Source organism: Lissotriton helveticus, chromosome 6, assembly GCF_964261635.1.
Source record: "Lissotriton helveticus chromosome 6, aLisHel1.1, whole genome shotgun sequence".
NCBI classification, from domain to species: Eukaryota; Metazoa; Chordata; class Amphibia; order Caudata; family Salamandridae; genus Lissotriton; species Lissotriton helveticus.
Window position 1 is genome coordinate 1,518,587,899 of NC_136067.1, and position 21,693 is coordinate 1,518,609,591.

At 43.8% G+C, this 21,693-nt stretch overlaps 1 pseudogene; it reads left to right on the plus strand.

Annotated features, from left to right (window-relative positions):
- The first annotated feature begins 3,864 nt into the window (after positions 1-3,864).
- Positions 3,865-4,335, plus strand: LOC144762758 (large ribosomal subunit protein eL31 pseudogene; annotated as a pseudogene).
- The last annotated feature ends 17,358 nt before the right edge of the window (positions 4,336-21,693 follow it).

Consider the following 21,693-nt stretch of genomic DNA (forward strand, 5'->3'; position numbering starts at 1 on the left):
GCCCCCGCGGAACACATACCTGGTTGCGGTGGTTGTGCAGTCAGGGGACCCAAGGAGCCACGATATTCCTGCAGGCAACACAGGACATTGGGAGAGAGCTACTCGAAAAAACCTGCAGTCCCCACAACGTTGTTGCCGTCCTATCCTGGCAAACCATTGCATGCTGGGAGTTGCAGTTCCTTTGACCATCGGGAAAATGAAGCAGGTGACAACAATCATCGCTTTCAGGGCGGAGACTATTATAACTAGCTTTGTTGGGGCAGGACTTTTTGGCAGCATACTCACCTCCTGTTTTATTCTGGGCGCTGAAGAGGCTACACAGCCGAAATGCATACGCCCATTTGCCAATAAGGAATAGAGACTCCATTGTGTTCCCCTATCGTGGCCTCTGCCTTTCTTTGTGGAGGGTATTTTGGATACAGTTTGCACTGCTAGCCAGCGGCGTGCTACAGGGGCCCCTGCACTCAACCTGGCCTGGTCTTCACTGGCGCTGTTTTCGCTCCGGCAGAAACATTTTCGTATTCCGAGGTATCGGAAAGACCAGGCCCACCACTGTGCACAGGAGGACAGGAAGCGGTGTCGGAGTCACGGAACTCTGCCCTGGGCGAGGCGCACTGTCGCACTTGCCCCTGCGGAACACATACCTGGTTGCGGTGGTTGTGCAGTCAGGGGACCCAAGGAGCCACGATATTCCTGCAGGCAACACGGGACATTGGGAGAGAGCTACTCGAAAAAACCTGCAGTCCCCACAACGTTGTTGCCGTCCTATCCTGGCAAACCATTGCATGCTGGGAGTTGCAGTTCCTTTGACCATCGGGAAAATGAAGCAGGTGACATCAATCATCGCTTTCAGGGCGGAGACTATTATAACTAGCTTTGTTGGGGCAGGACTTTTTGGCAGCATACTCACCTCCTGTTTTATTCTGGGCGCTGAAGAGGCTACACAGCCGAAATGCATACGCCCATTTGCCAATAAGGAATAGAGACTCCATTGTGTTCCCCTATCGTGGCCTCTGCCTTTCTTTGTGGAGGGTATTTTGGATACAGTTTGCACTGCTAGCCAGCGGCGTGCTACAGGGGCCCCTGCACTCAAGCTGGCCTGGTCTTCACTGGCGCTGTTTTCGCTCCGGCAGAAACATTTTCGTATTCCGAGGTATCGGAAAGACCAGGCCCACCACTGTGCACAGGAGGACAGGAAGTGGTGTCGGAGTCACGGAACTCTGCCCTGGGCGAGTCGCACTGTCGCACTTGCCCCCGCGGAACACATACCTGGTTGCGGTGGTTGTGCAGTCAGGGGACCCAAGGAGCCACGATATTCCTGCAGGCAACACGGGACATTGGGAGAGAGCTACTCGAAAAAACCTGCAGTCCCCACAACGTTGTTGCCGTCCTATCCTGGCAAACCATTGCATGCTGGGAGTTGCAGTTCCTTTGACCATCGGGAAAATGAAGCAGGTGACATCAATCATCGCTTTCAGGGCGGAGACTATTATAACTAGCTTTGTTGGGGCAGGACTTTTTGGCAGCATACTCACCTCCTGTTTTATTCTGGGCGCTGAAGAGGCTACACAGCCGAAATGCATACGCCCATTTGCCAATAAGGAATAGAGACTCCATTGTGTTCCCCTATCGTGGCCTCTGCCTTTCTTTGTGGAGGGTATTTTGGATACAGTTTGCACTGCTAGCCAGCGGCGTGCTACAGGGGCCCCTGCACTCAAGCTGGCCTGGTCTTCACTGGCGCTGTTTTCGCTCCGGCAGAAACATTTTCGTATTCCGAGGTATCGGAAAGACCAGGCCCACCACTGTGCACAGGAGGACAGGAAGCGGTGTCGGAGTCACGGAACTCTGCCCTGGGCGAGGCGCACTGTCGCACTTGCCCCCGCGGAACACATACCTGGTTGCGGTGGTTGTGCAGTCAGGGGACCCAAGGAGCCACGATATTCCTGCAGGCAACACGGGACATTGGGAGAGAGCTACTCGAAAAAACCTGCAGTCCCCACAACGTTGTTGCCGTCCTATCCTGGCAAACCATTGCATGCTGGGAGTTGCAGTTCCTTTGACCATCGGGAAAATGAAGCAGGTGACATCAATGATCGCTTTCAGGGCGGAGACTATTATAACTAGCTTTGTTGGGGCAGGACTTTTTGGCAGCATACTCACCTCCTGTTTTATTCTGGGCGCTGAAGAGGCTACACAGCCGAAATGCATACGCCCATTTGCCAATAAGGAATAGAGACTCCATTGTGTTCCCCTATCGTGGCCTCTGCCTTTCTTTTTGGTATTTTGGATATATATATATATATATATATATATATATATATATATATATGTGTTACATATATATTTGCGCAAGTGTGTGTATGTGTGTGAGTGGTGGTCGCCACTGGGTATAATTAGGATTCTGTTTCCATAGGAAATACATTATTTGTGTTGCTAATAACTTTGGTGCTGTTTGACGAATCTCCACGAAACTTTCCAAACAGTGCTCTTTTTAGTAACCCTGGGCAAAGCACTACGCTATGCTCGCATAGTTTGCGAAGTTTGCGCTACTTTGTACTATGCGAACTGCACGTAGCACAGTGCAAACACGCGTAACGTAGCGTAGTGCAGCGGTCATTTTTTGCTTGCTCGCGGTTCTCGACGTCATGTTGGCAACCGCGAGCAAGCAAAATGACATCCCGGCAAGACTTTTTCCTCATTCGCGATCAGCAACATCAAGTTACAGATCGCGAGCATGGAAAATAAACCTCCCGGTGAGATTCTCAACGCGGGGAGGTCAGGTTTCTCATTGCGAGTGGTCGCGTATGCTCGTGACTGCTCGCGATGAGAAACTACCAGTCCGCATTGAGAAAGCTGCCGCTCGAGTAAAAATCTACTCGAGCGGCAAAAAACTACAGCTCATACTGTGCAAGATGCCGTTTTCAATGATTGCACAGTGCCGGATGCTTGTCCGCACTGTGCAATCATTGAAAACGGCATCTTGCACAGGGCGTACAGGGTACTACGCAGTTCGCGTAGTGTTACGCGTAGTGTGAAGTGCACGTTGCGTAGCGCTACTACGCAAACTACGCCCAGCCCTACTTTTCAGTCTAGTTTGTGCATGAAAAGTTTTGGGGTATTCCGTCAAGCGGGGGACAAGAAAATTGGAGGTCCTAAAAACACATTTTCCTCATTCATTTTCCCATAGGAATTTTACACACAGCACCAGCCTGAACCGCTGAACGGATTTACACCAAATTTGATGGAGGGCTAGGACTTGGTCCAGAAAAAGTGCTGTTTGTATTTTTGTGTAATTCTGTTCAATAGTTTTTGAGCAATTAATGCTCAAAAACTTAGTATATTTAGGGATACGGAGCATCACAGATCCCAACATATCACAAGCTGAGATCTGATTGGCTACCACCACCTCAACCAGGAAGTGTTGACAGCCATCTTAGGACAAGGGACTCAGATACCCTGCCCCCCTCATTTCTGTATTTTTCAAAGTTTAAAATGTTACATTGTTACTGAACAATTCACCAAACTATAACTTTAACCTTTGTTTTATTCAGTGAATATATATATGTGTGTGTGTGTGTGTGTGTGTATATATATTTATGAGTATGTTGATGGCTACGGCCGAAACGAGTTGGTGTGTTTGTTATCCTGCAAGAATACTATAAGCAAACAAGAAAAAGCTGAAACTACCAGAGCTGTGCTCCTTGTCTCACATATGTGTGACTTCCAATATCCTTAAATTTAGTGGCGGCTGGCATCCGTGGAGGAGCAGACATGCTGGGGCGGGCAAATACATTTAAACATTTTTAAAGAGAAACACTTACCTTGCATGTCCTACTTTTTTTCCGTCATTGGCTCTGCTTCGAAATGGCTCCTGCTAAGAAAGAGGTTGAGTAGAAGAAAGGCAGATCTACCATCGATGAGGTGGTTACCAAGGAATACACCATCAATGTTCACAAACAAATCCATGGAGTTGGCTTCAAGAGGCATGGAGCCCGTACTCTGAAAGCAATTCGTAAATTTGCAGTTAAGGAAATGGGAACTCCAGATGTGCGCATAGACATCAGGCTGAACAAAGCAGTTTGGGCTAAAGGAATCAGGAATGTTCCATACCGCATGCGTGTGCGCCTATCCAGGAAACGCAATAAGGATGAAGATTCACCCAACAAGGTATACACATTGGTCACTTATGTACCAGTCACCACATTTAAAGGTCTCCAGACAGTCAACGTTGATGAATACAGAAATTATCTTGTTATGAAAGAAAAAAAGAAAAAATGCCTTGCACATCCTGCGCTCCGGACCCCTTCTTTCTGGAGTGCGGGGCTGTGGGCATGAGCAAACTCCCTTGCCCAATCCTGGCCCTGCTAACAGGAGCGACCTGAATGGAGGGAGCGGCCTCAAATTGGCGCTCCACAGCTCACTAGAGGAATGCCTTACTCTCAGCCCAGCTGTCTTAAAACAGCTGGGCTGAGAGGTTTAAATTGTGCATATCTGGCTGGCCATCCCAAGACGGCCAGACAAATGGACATGCGCACTTTAAACAGTGCAAAGCGCCCTCCGCCCACCACTCCTCCCTGCTGTCACTCTGCAGGCCCTGCTCCTTAGGTTTTGGGGCGCATTTAAGTGGGATGACGCTCCTCGGCTCCAACGAAGGGGCCGCCCCTGCGCAATGTACAGATAGGAGTACTTTGTTACAAATATAATGTAACAACACTTACATATCGCCTAGCCTTGTGTTTCTACGCATTGTTGTTATTTTCTTCATTACACGTAAGTTCCATATTTGCCTCTGATGCATGATAAGTATTTTGAAATGAAGGTGACAGGTCAATACGACCTACCAATAGTTGATTGCTCTTGCTCAAAACATCATTTCTTTATATTTTCTAATGAAAAAAAATCCTTTGCAGAAATCTATTAGTCTGCGATCAGTAAAAGTAAAACGGACAGGAATCTGACCTCGGATTTTTTTTCCTCTTAAAATCATTTTTTTTCCAAATCACTTTTCTGACACATTTGTCCATACTGATCACGTGCTCTCGCACAGACATTGTCTGACCCGTATGAATCTATCACTCGCTGTGCACTTGATGCCAAACTCCCAGGCCGCTTCGTTTTGTCGCACAGCTGGTTGCAGCATGAATACCAGCCTCGGCGCCATTTTCCTCAAGAGATCAATAGGCGCGTGCATCTTGAATGTGCCATACCATTGTTGTTAAAGTTGCCCTTCACCCTACTGCAGATGATTATTTTTTTTTTTTACAATGCGCTAGATTGTAAGCATTTCATTAGCAGCAGTTAGGATGTACACACTGGATATCCCCTTGAGTTACATAAAGGATAATTCACAAGTGATTATGTCTCGAGTGAGTTATTATGAATCTGCTCAGGGTAGGGATAAATGCACATTCCCAGTGGGTTTCATTGTATTTCCATTGGATGTGCCGCAGGCTCTGCAGCTAAATATGTTTTATCCACTTAAAAGCTGTTTTGTAGAGAAGGCCTGTCTTAATTGTTCCCCAGGCATTGGTAATGCACCATTGATATAGGCCTTTTCTTGAACTAATAGGCGCAAGTTGCATCATAGCTTATGTAGCTTTGAAGCCCCTAATCAACCACTGTGTGCTGAAGGAACTGACTTGTCCAGACAGACAAGGAAAAGATAAACAGTCCAAAAATCATCTAAATTTGATTTCTGTGCTCATACAATTAATCGCAAGACGAATTTACAAACATATATAGCGAGGGTGTAGCTTATTACGCTTTTCTGTTTTCCCACATGCTTATTAGGGCAAATATATTTTAAAGTGTCTCTTAAGAATTTTGAATAAGAAATACGGTCGACCTCAAATCTGGGGAACCGGGTTCGAGTATCGGCAGTGGTGCTTAACATCCTGTGATTCTGGGCAAATCACATGCAGGCATATGCATCAAGAGAAGCTTTTGCGAGTTCTTAATTGCGATTATTAAGGAATCGCAATTAAGGACTCTCAAAAGACTATGCATGTTGCGAGTCGCAAATTGTGAGTCGCAATTAAGGAATGCCTTCCCATTCCTTCCTATGGGCCTACAGGCCCATAGGAATGAATGGGAGATTGCATGCACAATTTCAAGGGTGCAAGGGTATCCACCCTGTTGCACCCCTGAAATTGCTCTGTGCACACATGTTGCGCACACACATGCCCCAAGGGCATGTGTGTAAATAACCTATAACTCTGAAAAATGCACTTTAGTGCGTTTTTCAAAGTTTTTGCAAATTACCATCAAGTTCAACTTCATGGTAATTTGCGCCCCCTAATAGCGAAATCACTATTTTAAAGTGGTTCTTGCATTGCATTTAAGGAATCGCAAATTGCGATTCCTTAAATGCAATCACAAGTTGAGAAATCGCAATTATTTGTGAATACTCAAATTGCGAGGGCCTTGAACCTTGATGCACTGCTTATAGTGGGCGCAAACGGACGATTTTTGCGAATCGCACCATTTGGGCACACATGTGCCTGTTAACACCCCCGTGCCTAACAAAAATGTATGTGTTCTTATGTAACTCAACTGGTGCTCATGTAAAGCGCTCTGATACGCGATAGCTTCAAGTTCGCGCTACATAAAACATATAAAAAATAAATAAAGACATGAACGCAGAGCTTTTGTGATTCTAGTTCTGCAGAGCATTATTTACAGACACTTTTCATTACGCCAATTCTTGCTTCCACGTACCAGTACTTATGAGGAGGAAGGCCTGCCTCCTCAGGCCAGGCACCACTGTAAATCTCTCAATTATTTCAAACTGAAGATGTTTTGGTCCAATCCCTCTAAGGCCACGCCTCCACACGTGCATCAAAATAAATCCAGACCCACTCTTAGGTTAGCCTGATCCATCCCAAGCCACAACTGGATGGTAATCAACCCCCTTCATGGAAGTATGATGGAAATGTAAGATCTGACACAAAGAAGGGAGAATCAGAGTAGTAAGGATTACTAGTTCATTTCTAAGAATTACCTCTTTATTCCCTACCTTATCTGATTCTTGACTCTAAGAAGTTTCCAAATCAGCATGCGTTGGTCTAGAGCTAACAACCCAAGAGCAAAACACGCTGCTAGACCAAAGTAATGCAACAGCAAATCCCATTGTGCGTTTTCAAATCATTAAGCATCAAGTAACCTAGGGCTCCATTTAACATGGCTCCAGTACCAGAAGTAACCTCCGCCTGCACAGCACATCACACAAGGAAAACAAGAAGAAAGGATCTAAATCCGTCAGTCTGATGTCCAGAAGGCAACTTCGAAAATGTTGTCTAGGATAGTGGTGGGGTACAGGGAGGATGAAGAGATCACAGCCATAGGGAAACATCGAGCTCCACGTAAGGAAATAACAGAAGGAACCCAGCATAGAAAAACAGGGAAAATACTGGACTCTGACCAGCAATAATAAAAACGGGAATTTGCACAGCCCTAAACACAATGGACAGAGTTGAAAAGAAAGTGACAAGAACGGACATATGTGTGAATAACTATATAGGAAACATATTAGAAAGTGGACCAAATAACTATATAAAATTGTACAAACCCATGGATAATGATTTATCAAAAGATCATATTTATTGTTCAAAAATTCAGATCAAAGGCGAAACCATTTGTGTATATATATGTACTTCAATCAATAAATAAGACCATGTATCATACATCAGTCCCACGTTGGCACAATTTCAACATGGTTCATTTTCTCAATACAGTGCCAATAGTCCTATATCACATTCAGATTACACAAAAAAATCCTAAAGACCAAAATAGAAACAAACACAGACAAATAATGCAAAAATGAAATACAATCATATAATTATTTAATGGCTAAATATACAATCTACGCGCATTTCGTCCTTGGGCCTTCATCAGGTAGCCATGTGTTTTTGCCGTCTGAAAAAGATGACAACAGGGAAAGGATATTATCAGGGGGGTATCACTAATATATCCACGGGGAGAACAAGTGGGCAATCCTACTGATTATATCATATATACACATTTTATACAATTCAAGATAAAAAACACTATATGTACATATTTACACTTACATGGCCAGTCACAGAAATGTATACATTAAAAAAACCAAGAGATTTACAAAGCAAAAGAAAAGGGACAGAATTATTTGCCCCATCACTTCAGTCAAAGATGACAAACAGAAGAAAGAGTAGAAAAAATGAAAAGCAATAAGCGTGAATTATGTACCTCCTCCATCAGGTCTATACCGAAAAAAGATCTGCTGTTTGAACGTATGTATAGGGCAAGCACCTTCACCCGGGATTATTTATGGCCTTGCATGCTTCCCTAGTTAGTGCCATATACTGGTAGCACAATATTTACCTTCTATGTTGATTATGACTAGTGCAATGCTCTCATTGATAATTGGAGATGACAGCTGTGCATTCACATGAAGGGCAGGGCCTGGGTACAATGGATCATAAAAAACTATGTTTATGACTTCATTCTGACTGCTGTGTGATGGATGAATATGGTCCAAGCAGGCAAGAATACTTACCCCACCACAGTATGCCCAACGAAAAGGTGGGGCATATCTATCCCCAGATGGCAGTAGTCCTGCAGGGATGACAAGTAGAGCATATTTAAGTATATATAAATAGATATATATACCGGATTGTGACTGATGAATTTAACAAGACCCCAGAACTCCGTAGTTTATGCGAGTCTCCTTAGTGGACAAATAGATACATATGGCTCAATAGAATGGACCGGGCCTTATCTATGTCTGAGTTCTAATTCGGCCGGCCCATCCTCGGACACTGGATATTACAATTTATTTATATTATCCATCATTCCTTTTTCCTACAAGTTTTGGTGAGAGCTATCCCTCATGACTCATGCGGTGAAAAACCCTGAGCCCAAGAGTTCGTATACTAGCTTGTGTGTGTCATTTAGGATAATGCAAAGCTACACGCCAAACTAACTGTGCTGCGCTAGATCGGTCTCTTACCTCAGAAGAGATCCGTAAGTAGTGTGGAATTTCAACCTCGACACAAAAATCCTCGAACCGATGGATGGCCGCCTTCAATCGAGAACGCTGGGGGAATCCTTTTCCATCCCTCCACTTATATTCCCGTTGGATAAGCGTGAACCGAAATCGACCTCAGGTTCTAGGTGGAGTTGTGCGGTACTGAAAGAGCACGTTGTCGCGTTGTCCGTATACGACACAGGCGGATAGTAGGGCGCATAGTTCCCGCCGGATTTAAATGTTGAACTCGGTAGACTGCGCCTGTGCGTGATTAAAGACATGTCCACTGGCACTAATGGTGCACGCGGGGATGTATCAAGTCAGAATTGGTCGGCTCCATCTTAAACGGGTACTAATCGGCCAGTTTTACAATGGTTGACCTGCGCCTATGTTTAACTACAGACCCACCCACTGTAGGGACACGCAATGGTATGGCACCCAACAACTGGGTAGCGCGATATCTCAAAGAAGTGCTGATCGGCAAATTTAGACTCAGTGGGTCGCACAAGCGCGTTGTTGGAGCCCCGTCCTTTGAACAGACGTGTGGTGGTGCTATATGTCAAAATTAGGTAGCACCATCTTAGAAAGTGCTGGATAAGCATATATATCTATGTATTATATGGAAATAGTGGCATAGCCACATACCTAACCCATGGATGTTATCTGCCATGTAGGTGTCAAATGGACAATAAAGCAATCAACAATTGGATACTGTCATCTCTATTGATAGGAACCTGAGAATGACATATGCATGCTGCCACATAGCAGTGTGCTAAGAAAGTGCAAATAGCTACTACTGGGAAGACTAAAGGTATATAGTTAGTTATTGTTACACCTTATGGCCTGTGCCCAGGGTATTTCCTTATTTTTGATAAACAATTATCCATGGGTTTGTACAACTTTATATAGTTATTTGATCCACATTCTAATATGTTTCCTATATAGTTATTCACACATATGTTACGTCTACCCTGATATAGGAAACTTTTTTAGGGGTACCCCTTTTGCTTCAGAGTGGCAAGAAGGGAGCCATTTGTTGAAAGGAAGGCAGAAGTAACAAAACCAAGGCAGAGCTGGAAAATCAGGAGTCAATAGAAAATCCAGAAGGAGGGTGTTTGCTAAAAGTTACTCACCGTCGTTGGAGTAGCATCATTTTGGCTCCATTCTTTTTTGTTTGGTTAGTCACATATATATTGCGGTTCAATAATACCTGTATTGGTTTATTGTGCTGCATATGAGTGTACAGATTGATAAAGATTAATTCTCCTTATAAAATATTTCATTTATTGGATTATATGTAAGTGTAGAATAATTATGCATTTAAAGAAAACTATTAAGTTGGCATGAATGTGGGCCTTAAGCTCACAGTTGAGATATTTAAAACTAACGTGAAAGTTGTTTTTCTGCATGTAGTCTCCTCTGCAGGTGCAGACCAAAGACATTCATTAGTTAGTGAAAAGCACATTGTATTTTAGAGATAGTGAAGTGAGGAAGAACTGGCAAGGTCAAATAATTTTAATGAAGAACAAAGGATGTGTTACCAGTTGGTACCCTTTGGAACCGCAGGCTGGAATATGGGAGTAGTGATCAAGGTGCCAAGTTTATTTCTGAGAATAAAAAAGTACTGAGATGTGTATGAGGTCATATTTTCTGGAATATTCTAGATAACCCACATTGGGATTAGTCAGGTTTCCTTTAGACTTGGAGAGGTACAGACCTCTCTTGATATCTCTGATTGTGTGGCTCCATGCTGCACATTATTCTTTACATATAGAACTTCAATAGAGGTTTTGATGCTGACAACTTTCCTGCTTCCTTGATTCAATAGGGCATTCCCTAGTCTCAGTTTAGTGTAGGATTTAGTAGATGTTAGAAATCTTATCCATCTATGGGAAGAAGGATCGAAACTATGCACCTAGTCATCAAATCCTTTTCCTTACTTTCTGTATTGCTACCACAGAAATGGTTATATGCTCTTTCCTGTTGAGGGGCAATATTTTACTATGCTTTGGTCTTCCTTTGATATTCTTGGATTTTTATAGTATGTTCTTGAGACAGATTTATATTATTCTGGCTTTGAGTTTGTAATAAACCATTTAACTTCAAGTTATTAACTCAGACTTCTATTGGGGAAACATCCATAACAACGCGGGCATTACCCCGCACTGCTATTACAACGCTGCTATTACAATGCAAGTCGTTACAACGACTTGCGCTGGAGGGCGCTGTAGCATAGGGAATAGTTTAATTTTCTATGCAACACCTTCCCTACTGTCAACGTGGGCTGGAGTTGGAATAGAAAATTAAACTATTCCACTATCCAGCGCCCCCCAAGGCAAGTCGTTGTAACGACTTGCGTTGTAAAAACTGCGTTGTAATGGCATGCGGGGTAAAAGCCTGCGTTGTAATGCCGTACAACCCTTCTATTGTGTGGTAATAATGATCTCACTGTATCTTAAGATTTAAATTGTTGTTTACCCCTTTTCTCTCAGGCTACTATTAGGGAATATTGACTAGAGTAAAATTGGAAGAAATGGCCTAGAGAGTACTTAGATGGTAGGATACCGAGGATGGTTAGTACCTGAAGTAGAGGGGTTTCAAAACTGTAACTTAGATTCATCCAGATCCAATTGCAATCCCTAGTGCCCTTGTTTCGACTTGGAGAATCGGTGATGTTCCTGTGGGGCAAGGGCGAGTTTTTACAGCAAAGGTTTGAATATCAATAAGGTTGTGTATATACGGTTTATGCTTAGCTTGTGCTGTTTGTTGCAATTGTGTTGTGTCTTGCAGAGATTGTGATATGCTGTGATAATGTTTTAGATGATTGTGTGAGTGAACACCTATTGTGGAGAAGTTGTTATCGGGTCCAACATGGCCTAAGATCACGGGATGATATTAAAAAGTGTAGAAGACACTTTATTGTAATTTTGTGCTGAGCTTGTGTGGGGTTTGTCATGAGATGTCATTGACAGCTCAATTGAGATAGGGATGTTTATCTTTTTGGGTGAAAGAGAGGTATCATTAGTTTGGCGGACCTTTTTCACAGAGAAAACCTGCACTGATCAGAGTGATTCCCCGCAAGACGAGGTTTCATTTGAATGCATGTTTGTGTTACTTTTTTTTCTTTAAATTAACTTTATCGGCATATAGAGATATCACATAGACAACGCATACCAGAAGGAGTCCATCTGTAGGCTTTCATCGTCCTTCTCACACTGTCCATGCAAATATGAGTAATCCACATCCTACTAATTTATTCAGAAACAACAGAGGTATCCAGGAAGGAAAAGGGCAAAAACCATACAATTTTCTCACATATAGGGTTTAGAGCATACATTCATAACCAGAACAGCGTATACCCAGCTTCCATTAGAATCTAGCTATACAGGAGAGTAAATACTGTGCATTATCTACTGAACTCCATGCCAATATATAACAATGTAATCCCCCCCGCTCACTTAACCGGCTTTCGATTTAGGCCAGAACAAAAGAAAGGAACAAAATGTTGTAAGCGATTTCTGGTTATCATCAGATTTTCATAGCCTTCGCTAACATCTGTTTGTCCTGCATTCACACCTCCGGGGCGAGGGGTGCTAACCCTTCAGCTGCACCCTGCGATACGGCTCCTGCAATTCAGACAGCATTGACGACCAGTCCATCAGGCCACCTTCAAGTTTTTCATCTCTCCGTACATTCCGCATCCACACCTCCTCCGCAGTCGCCCACTCACAGACATCCCACAGCCATGCCCTATGGGTGCAAGGTGTAGGACTAAGCCAAGTAATGCCAATACACAACTTCGCCAAGACGAGGACCTTAAAACTCCTACTTAATTTCTTTTTCGCTGGGGATGGAAGCAATCCAAGCAATACCTGTTGGATTACCATGTGGACACCCCACCCCGAAGCCTCAATAAGGCAAGTAGGTATATTTTGCCAATAGGAAGTCAGGGATGGACAAGTCCACACCATGTGAATAAAATCGGCCCTTGGGCACTCCGCTAGCGGGTATGATAGATACCATGTAGCATCTGCGGAGCAAGGTAAGTTTGATGTACAACATTTTATTACAGGAGATTAAAGCACACATTAGAGCTAACCATTTGGACTCCCTCATTGACCCTCACCCACTCCCTAGCCGACAAGGGTTCTCCCAATAAGGTGTACCACTTCACTTGTATATGAAGTGCAGTTCCCAGCAGATCATCTCGTAGAACCCGATAGAGATGTGATATCAATTGATGTCCCTGGGCCATATATAGCCTAATTTTTTCATTCTGGATGTGTTTGTTATACTTCCTGCGAGCTGCTTTGAGTTGCTCCCGGAGGATAGCAGAAGGGTTGCTTCTCCAGAGTCTCTTGGAGTTGATGTCAGTGTTAAACCATGACCTCGATGGAATATTCCTATTTTTTTTTCAAGGGGGCTAATTGATCAAGAATGTTTGTCATGTTCAAGTTGTAGTGCAAGGTGAGTTCAGTTGTGGTGAGGAGATCATTGGCCACGGGGAGGATCAAGCATATCCTTTTCTCTAGGTCGGCTATGGGAATCTGAGTAAGATTTCTAGACCATTTGGGGGGTCTTGCAAGGGAGGCTGGAATAGAACCTTTAGGTTGATGTGGAATAGGATGTTATGGTGATCGGACCAGTCCACGGGGTGGATGTAGTCGATCGTGACTGCGTCACATTGTGCATTTCTACTGAGCAGAGTTGGGTAAGATTATTGTCCTGAAGGAGATTGTTAAGGGTTTGAAATAGTGAGTTGTTAACATCATTCCACCATAGTTTGAGGTCTCCTATAATTAGGTTGTATGAGTCACCAAGTGAGCAGTGAGCAATCAGGTCAAAAAAGTGTTCCCCGAATGCGGAGGTGTTGCCTGGGGGATGGTATAGAAGATGGCAGAGTATTGCTCTATTGTCATTTGTCTTGATGTTGGTGGTAAGACATTCAATGGTGCTGTAATTGAAGGTGTCCATTTCCACAATCACAATGTTGTTCTTATGTAGGATTGCTATACCTCCACCCCTTTGCTCTTTTCTGTCTTTGTTGATGATAGTGATGCCTGGGTGCACCAACATATCTAGGTTTTGGTGCGGAGAACTTATTTAGCCAAGTCTCGGTGATGAAGGCAATGTCTATGTCGTGGGAGAGGATGTTTCTACTAATTCTGTTGCATGTTTGGAGGCTGATCTGCAGTTTATGAGTACGCAGTTGGTAGAGAACCCATCTCTTTGTTGTGTTTCTTTACGAGGGGGGCCCTGGGTAAGGAGGTGAGGAGGGCCAGGGGTCTTGAAGGATTCGGTGGGCGGTGCTCCCTTCCGAAACCGGTGATCACTTGGATGTTGAATTTAGGGGAAGCTGTGGGGGGGAGTCGTACGTTAAAGATAGCTCTGCCGCTTCTTTTGCGGACATGGCGACTTTAGTTCTTCTGGGTCTCTGTGTTCGGTTATCAGTATCGGTTGCTAGGGGTCTCTGTGACAGGGTCGCATGGGTGGGAGTCTGGGAAGGAGTTACCCACGGCTTTCGGGTCATGTCGAGGTTGGACAAGATTTTGTTCAGGCTCCGGGTTATCATTTCTAGCTGGGTTTCTAGAAGGCGAGACGGTGCTCCATGTTTGCCGAGGAGGGGGTGGGGTGGCTTGGGCAGGGACGGCCTGGGAGGGGGTGGGCGTGTCAGTGTAGTGAGGCCTATTGGTGAATGTGCTGTCTGAGTTTGGGGTCGGGGGAGCAGTGAGTGGTGACGCGGTTGCGCCGTCCTGTGGAAGCAGTGGGAGGACTTATCACTGCGTGGTGACTAGCAATAGAATAATCTCTGTGGGGTGTTGACCTTCTATTTCAGTGGTTTTGCAGCAGTTTTCAAGACCCTTTTAGTGATCTTCATTGCTCAAATGGGGATAATTTCCAATGTTTATCACTTTACATGGACTTCATTGCTTGGGAGAACTTTCATGAAAGTGTTTCTCAAAGCATCTCACATTTGGTAGTAGAATAGCACTCATAAGTGCACTGAAACCGTGGAAATGTCACTGATAAGCAACATGGAAACTTGGCAGCTATGATTTTGTAAAATTGTGCCCTCAGCTACTAGTGAATCAAATATTTATAGCTGTCATTTGATTTGACCTCCTCTGCATGCCTGTTCTGACTTCTTTCTCCTGACTAGTTACACAAAAGAAACTCATTACAGATCAGCAGTGTCATAAGCAGGATCAGTCATAACTTGGAAGCTTTTTCACAATTAGACTTTTCTCAGTTAGAAGCTTCTGTAGTGATCCCTGCAAAATCAGAAGATTACTTGACACTGCTTGGATATCTTGAAATACTAAATGGCACTTGATGATGCACATATTAATAAATATTCACTGAACACACACACATATACACACTGCAGTAAACACACTCTTGCATAAATGCAGTCACAGGCGTTTAAAAGTGTGCACCAGTGATTTGCACACACTTACATGCTCACATTTCCATGCACCTCCTCATATGTACACACACATAGATGCTTCGTGCACATACATGTGCCCATTATAATTAAGTTTTCCAAAAGGCAACACATGTATACACATATATAATCAAACAATTATATTTGCAAACACTTACACAGGCACTTACAGCAATGTACACATATCCAAAAATGCACATGCACAAATGCACAAATACACATTCCTTCACATAGACACATGTTTAAACATGTGCATGCACTTGTTTGCACAAATATGCAACTCCAGAGAAAATTGCACATATCATGATGGTTGCAGGGAGACCCAGGAGCTCACTCGCACTCTCGCACTTTCCATTAAAAACCACCAGAATCTATTATTTCAAATGTTTGTGTTTATTTGTTTTGTGTAAAACCGTATTGTACAGGAAGCATATTTGCCACAAAAATTACATAAATGCAATGTCATTTTTGGTAATAATTTTTGTTTTATATACTTTAGCACTTGAGAAATTGGAGTTAAGACTGGCCGTAATATAATTGGTTTCAATATCAGTATTGAGAGATATCGAAAGAGGATATATGGTGTTCCGGCTCCCCTGCAACAGGACCTTGACCGCAACTCAGCCTCCAGGTCCTTGACCTCAGGACACAAGGTAAGACATGCTTCTCTATTTAGCGCAAAGGTCCACATTCAGCTGTATATAAGTGACAAATGTGTGGTCAATTGAGGAAGTGTCGTTGTGTGTGGAGGCATGTTGGTTTATCTACGTACAGTGCAGAGAGTATGAGGTTGTGTGGAATAAAGTTGACTTTTACAATGTCTACTACATTAAATTTGAGCTAAAGTTTCAAGGGAATAATTTGGTGTTCTTCTATTTATTTATTTTTTTATAGTTTTATAGAGCACGAACCAAACCCGTGAGGGTATCAGAGCGCCTTACAGGTTTGAGGGGGAGGAATACAAAGCGTAAGGATGTGAGGGATCAAATTAGGAAAGATAGGGATACATTATACATAGGAGCACGCAGTCTGAAATACAAGCTACATGTGGGATAAAAATGAAAGCATGTAGATATAATATACAAGAAGGCTACATTATACAGGAGGAGCACGCCGTCTAAAGTCCAAGCTACATGTGGGATACAAATGAAAGCGGGTAGATATAATATACAAGAAGGCACGCAGTCGGGGGCGTGGCTAGCAACCAGTCAAGATGGCCGCAGAATAACAGAGCTCTGTGACTGAAGAGCCCTCTCTCGGAAAATCTGTTCATTTATCCGCATTATCGCAATTCCTGCTCTGCACCGCCTGATTGGGCTACTCCTCCGGTGCACGTCGAGCCGACCTGTGTTCTGGTGCGCAACAGACTCGAGGAGTTACGTCGCGGAGCACCCTGAGGCCTACTTTGGCGCCTGCAGCCGGGGACTAAAGTGAGAGGTGGGCCCGGCCAGGCGAGTACCCTGCAGTGCGGTTGGACGCGTGGCCGCGCGCGGGTGGGCTGCACTACCGCAGCGTTACCACAGCCTCCGTAGCCCCGGCGGGACCCCCTCCTAGCCCCTGTGCAGCCTCTGCATCGAGGAGAGACGCTATGAAAATGGACCGGTGGAGAGGGACGGCCGGCGGCGGCAGCGGGCCCGCAGGGTGGTGCATCGCGCGTCCGCGACCGGTCACTGCGCCCTGATAATTCATTCAGCCGCACCGACTCCCTAACGGAGCACCGGACCACGGGCCACTACAGCGATCCAGCCGCCACTGACCGGACACATCCGGGGGTAAGAGGCGCGCAACCCGCGACAACCGTCGCGCCCCGACCTGCCCGAGGCCAGCCTGACTCCCGACAGAGAGGCATATCTGGACAGCTTTAAATTCTCTACCCTGGGACCTATTACTGCGAAGACCTGGCAGACTAACTCACGCAGGAGATAATTGCAGCTCACATAACTTGGACCAGAGCACGACCGCCCTGCCCTACTCACCCAGGAACTACGACATAGGACCCACTGCCCTACCGAGACTCTGAATCACCTCGGGGCGAATATCAACTTCAATCAGGGGGACAAAACCTGTGAGATACAGAATGAGTGGCAGGGGGACAAGGGGCCAACAGACCCTGAAGCTGGACAAATTCGCCTACCACAAAGACCCGCCAGACAATTCAAGAGGGGACGCACAGCGAACGTCACCCCAGCCCGGTGGTGCCTCAAATGATACTGAAAAAGTCACCCTCCACGACGTGATGGCGACCCTAAAAATGAACTCCAAAACAATAAAGGAAGTATAGAGGAATCGATAGAATCTCCCTCCTTGTAGAACTACATAAACAAAAAGATTCTATCAAAAAAGTGCAAGTGTTAATTTTATAATTTTTATAATTTTCTAGGGAATGTGAAATATGGCTCTTCCTCAGATTGGTGAGATGAAGGCACTATGTGCTTTTAAAATACCCCTCACACACTAAGAACCCCTTAGTGTCATGCTTCATCATGGGGGTCTTCCCGTCCCTCTACGGGGCGGGGCGTGCTGCGACCTACGGACTACGCGGGAGCACTATTTAAGTGGTGAAAGGCTATGTGTTAGTGCAATGTGAAAGGAATCTTGTGAGGTGTAGGGACCTTGTGATGTGAATAAAAAACATTAAAAAATCCCTGGCTAGTGGAAAAAATAACTTTATTCGCTTCCCTGGCTGGGATTGGTTAAAAAAGGAGGTTGTGAGGTAGGGCTGTTAGCACCTACCAGGTCGACATGTTTTGCATACAGTCCCCTACTTTCTGCTCATCAGGACCTTATAACGGTCCCTACTATAAGGGACTCAATACTAAAGTTTGCCTAGAGTCCTACAAACTAGCAGCAAAAATAGGCTGTAAGTTTGTGCTTCGGGGCATAAGTTGGCCCAAGGTGAAGCAAAAAAATTGTCAAGAAAAGACACACTGGTCCCTGAAAGAAAGAAATAAAAAAATAAAAAATAACACAATCGATATATTCAGTTGTAGCACATGATTCACAATTATCTCATTTCTTATGTTGTCATTAAACACGAAATCGTCGGCATACTTCTCAGCTGTATTGAGCAGTGTCGCTGAAGTTGTGTTTTAGTTTTGTGCAAGGTAATGTGCTCCATTAATTAGAGCCTGTCCATTTTATGTTAAAAAACACATATATAAACTCGACACAAACACACGCACGTTGTGACACATACATAGAGGCAGACACTCATTCATTTTCTGTATGGCGTTTGTTTTATGCAATCGGTTTACTCGTTATCCGAGTTGCGACTGCAGATGATTAGCTAGAAAGGGTCATAAATATATATACACATATACATACTTCCCAAGTTCTGTTTGCGTGCCTCATGAGCCGACAAACCGAGGGTTCTCTGCGCGGTCAACTGTAAGAATAAATAGAACCGCACCCTCGCGTTAGAAAACAAGGTTCGAGAGAGCCATATTTTTACCTCGTAAGGAGCTTGATTTTCACGACTGCTAGTCGCCGTATCTCTGTACTTACGTACCCGCCGATGTCCAATGTTTTTAATCCTACCCTCGTGTCGCTCCGCCGAACAACAGCGTTTGGCATCGCTATCACATTTTAATAGAAGCCGCTATGTTGCATCAACATCCGGTAACAGGTTCTGAAAGCTGGTGCGCTAACTCAAAATGGCCGCGTGTTAATGGAACACTTCCTCGTTCGCAAGAAACCAGCGTTTAGTATTACTTCATTGTCGGTCGTCAGAGAGACTATTGGATTTTGGAAACATTTAGTCTATAATTTATGCCCATATTTGAATATACAGATATAGGAGGGTGCAAAATCGGTTCATGGCAAAAAAAGGTTAATGACACACATTAGAGAGCCGGCTCGAATTCTAGAGCACTTCCTGGATGTATAATTACCACAGTTTCCCTTCTTTTATGTTGGTCATTGGAAAGTTGATATTTTTCTATATTTCAAGCTGTAATAAGTTACTTGTTTGAATATATTAAAAAAAATATTTAAGAAATATTTTAAAAAGGGGGTGTACTAGTGACATTGTCGGTGGTAAGTTTTTTTCACAGGAATTGTACTAGTGACTTGGAAAATCGTTAACAGGTCGAAGACTATTTACTGAACATGGTGGTGCATATGTTCATAGTCGGCTCCATGGAATGTCATCGTTCAGACCGTTTTTGTTAGATTTAATTCTGAACACCCATCTCTGTTCTTTTTCCAGGAGTTGTTCTTCTCTTGCGACTATTTCGATTATCGTCCAGGACATGTCTTCTGCTTTATGACCTTGTTCCAAGAAATGATTGGTCAGTTTTGTGCTGGATTTTTTGCATTTAACAGTGCTCTTATGCTCTCCTATCCTTACTTTAATTGCCCGGCTGGTCATACCAACATATTCCAGGTTGCATGGACATTTGATGAGGTATACAGCATTAGAGCTATTGCAGTTGCTAAAGCTTCTCTGTTCCCACTTTGTGCCATCGTTGAAGGTAATTGAGGTACTTTTTTTGGTCAGGCAACAGACCTTGCAATTGCCACACGGGTGGTGGCCTTGTACAAAATTGGCATTTTTAGCGTGATCGTTGCGATTGGTTTTTGGTCTGGTATGTACCAGAAAGTCTCGAATGCTCTGTGCTTTTTTATGTGAAAAAATTGGTTTTGGCAGTTGGAGGTCGCCACTATTTAGAATTCTCCAGTTTTTTCTGATGATCTTTGTCACCTGGTTTGAGCTTGTATTGAAGGTGGTAACGCAGATTGGTCTTTTCTCTTCCTCTTTGTGGATCTTATTCTCAAGAAGACTTTCTCTGCAATTATTTCTTGCTCGTTTGTATGCTTGATCAATGATTGTTTTAGGGTATTGTCGTTCTTCAAGCTTTTTCTTCAAATCTTGGGATTGAAGTTTGAAATTGCTGACCTCCGTGCAGTTCCTGCGGAGGCGCAGGAACTGACCATAGGGCAGGTTGTCCAGCAAATGTTTCGGATGAAAACTTTGGTACATTAACAGGTAGTTTTTTTATGTACTTTTAAAATGAGTTGTAGTCATCAACCTTCCATTTTTCGGGAAAATATTCAAATCAAGAAAAACCAGATTGCTATTCGAGGTAGTACTTGTAAAGTTTAGAAAATCATCCTGTAGATTTAACCATGTTAGGAATTGTTTTGAGGTTTTTTCATCTCCATCCCAGATGATAAGGATATCATCGATGTACCTCTTCCAAGTTCTGATGTTATTCCTGAAAGGGTTCCTAGGGTTCAGGATCTTGGTGACCTCTATATGGTGAACATAGAGACCAGCTATGCTAGTAGCAAATGTGCTCCCCATGCTGGTCCCATGTTTCTGGAGGTATATGGTACCCTCATATTCAAAAAAGTTCTCTTTCAATGCCAGAGAACAACACTCCATAACGACATTACGTGGAGTTTGGTAATCCCATTCATCTTCAAAGAGCACGTCTTCAATAATTGTCAGGGTCTCATGATGTGGTAGACTCGTGTAGAGGGATTCTACGTCACAACTGATCAGGAGCTGAGTATCAGGATTGAAAGTATGATCTTCAAGTAAGTTTAATACATCCTTAGTGTCTTTAAGGTATGTAGATGTCCGCTGGACCATTGGTCGTAAGAAAGCATCTGCGAATTTAGATACAGGTTCCAAGATCAAACCTATCCCGGAATCTATCGGGCGTCCGGGAGGATCTTGTAGACTTTTGTGGATCTTTGGTAAAGTATATAGGTAGGGGGTCCTTGGATTTTTTTGACAGAGAAAATCCCCCTCTTTTTTCGTGATCCAGTTATGGGCCAGAGCTTCCTCAACCATGGTGCTTATTTTTGTTCTTATTTTCTCAGTTGGGTCTTCTCGAAGGATTTCGTAATTTCGTCGATCTCTCAGAAGTCGCCTGCATTCGTTATCATATTGCTCTTTGCTCTGAATTACCGTGGCACCCCCTTTATCTGCTGGCTTTATTACCAAGTCTTTGTTATCACTTAGTTCACGTAAAGCCATTCTTTCCTCTTTTGAGACATTTTGGTACACTCGTCTATTCATTGGATCCAGTCCTTCTATTTCCTTCATTACAGCATTCTCAAATGTAAGTAGTTCCACAGGTAGTGTGTTATCCATTGGGGTGAAAGTAGATCTTGGTTTGAGTCCTGTATCTCCATTGTTTTGGGTGTCTTCTTTATCTTTAAAGAAGACTTGGAGTTTCAAGCGTCTCATGAACTCCTGAATTTCCTTGCATAAATGGAATTTATCCAAGTTAGC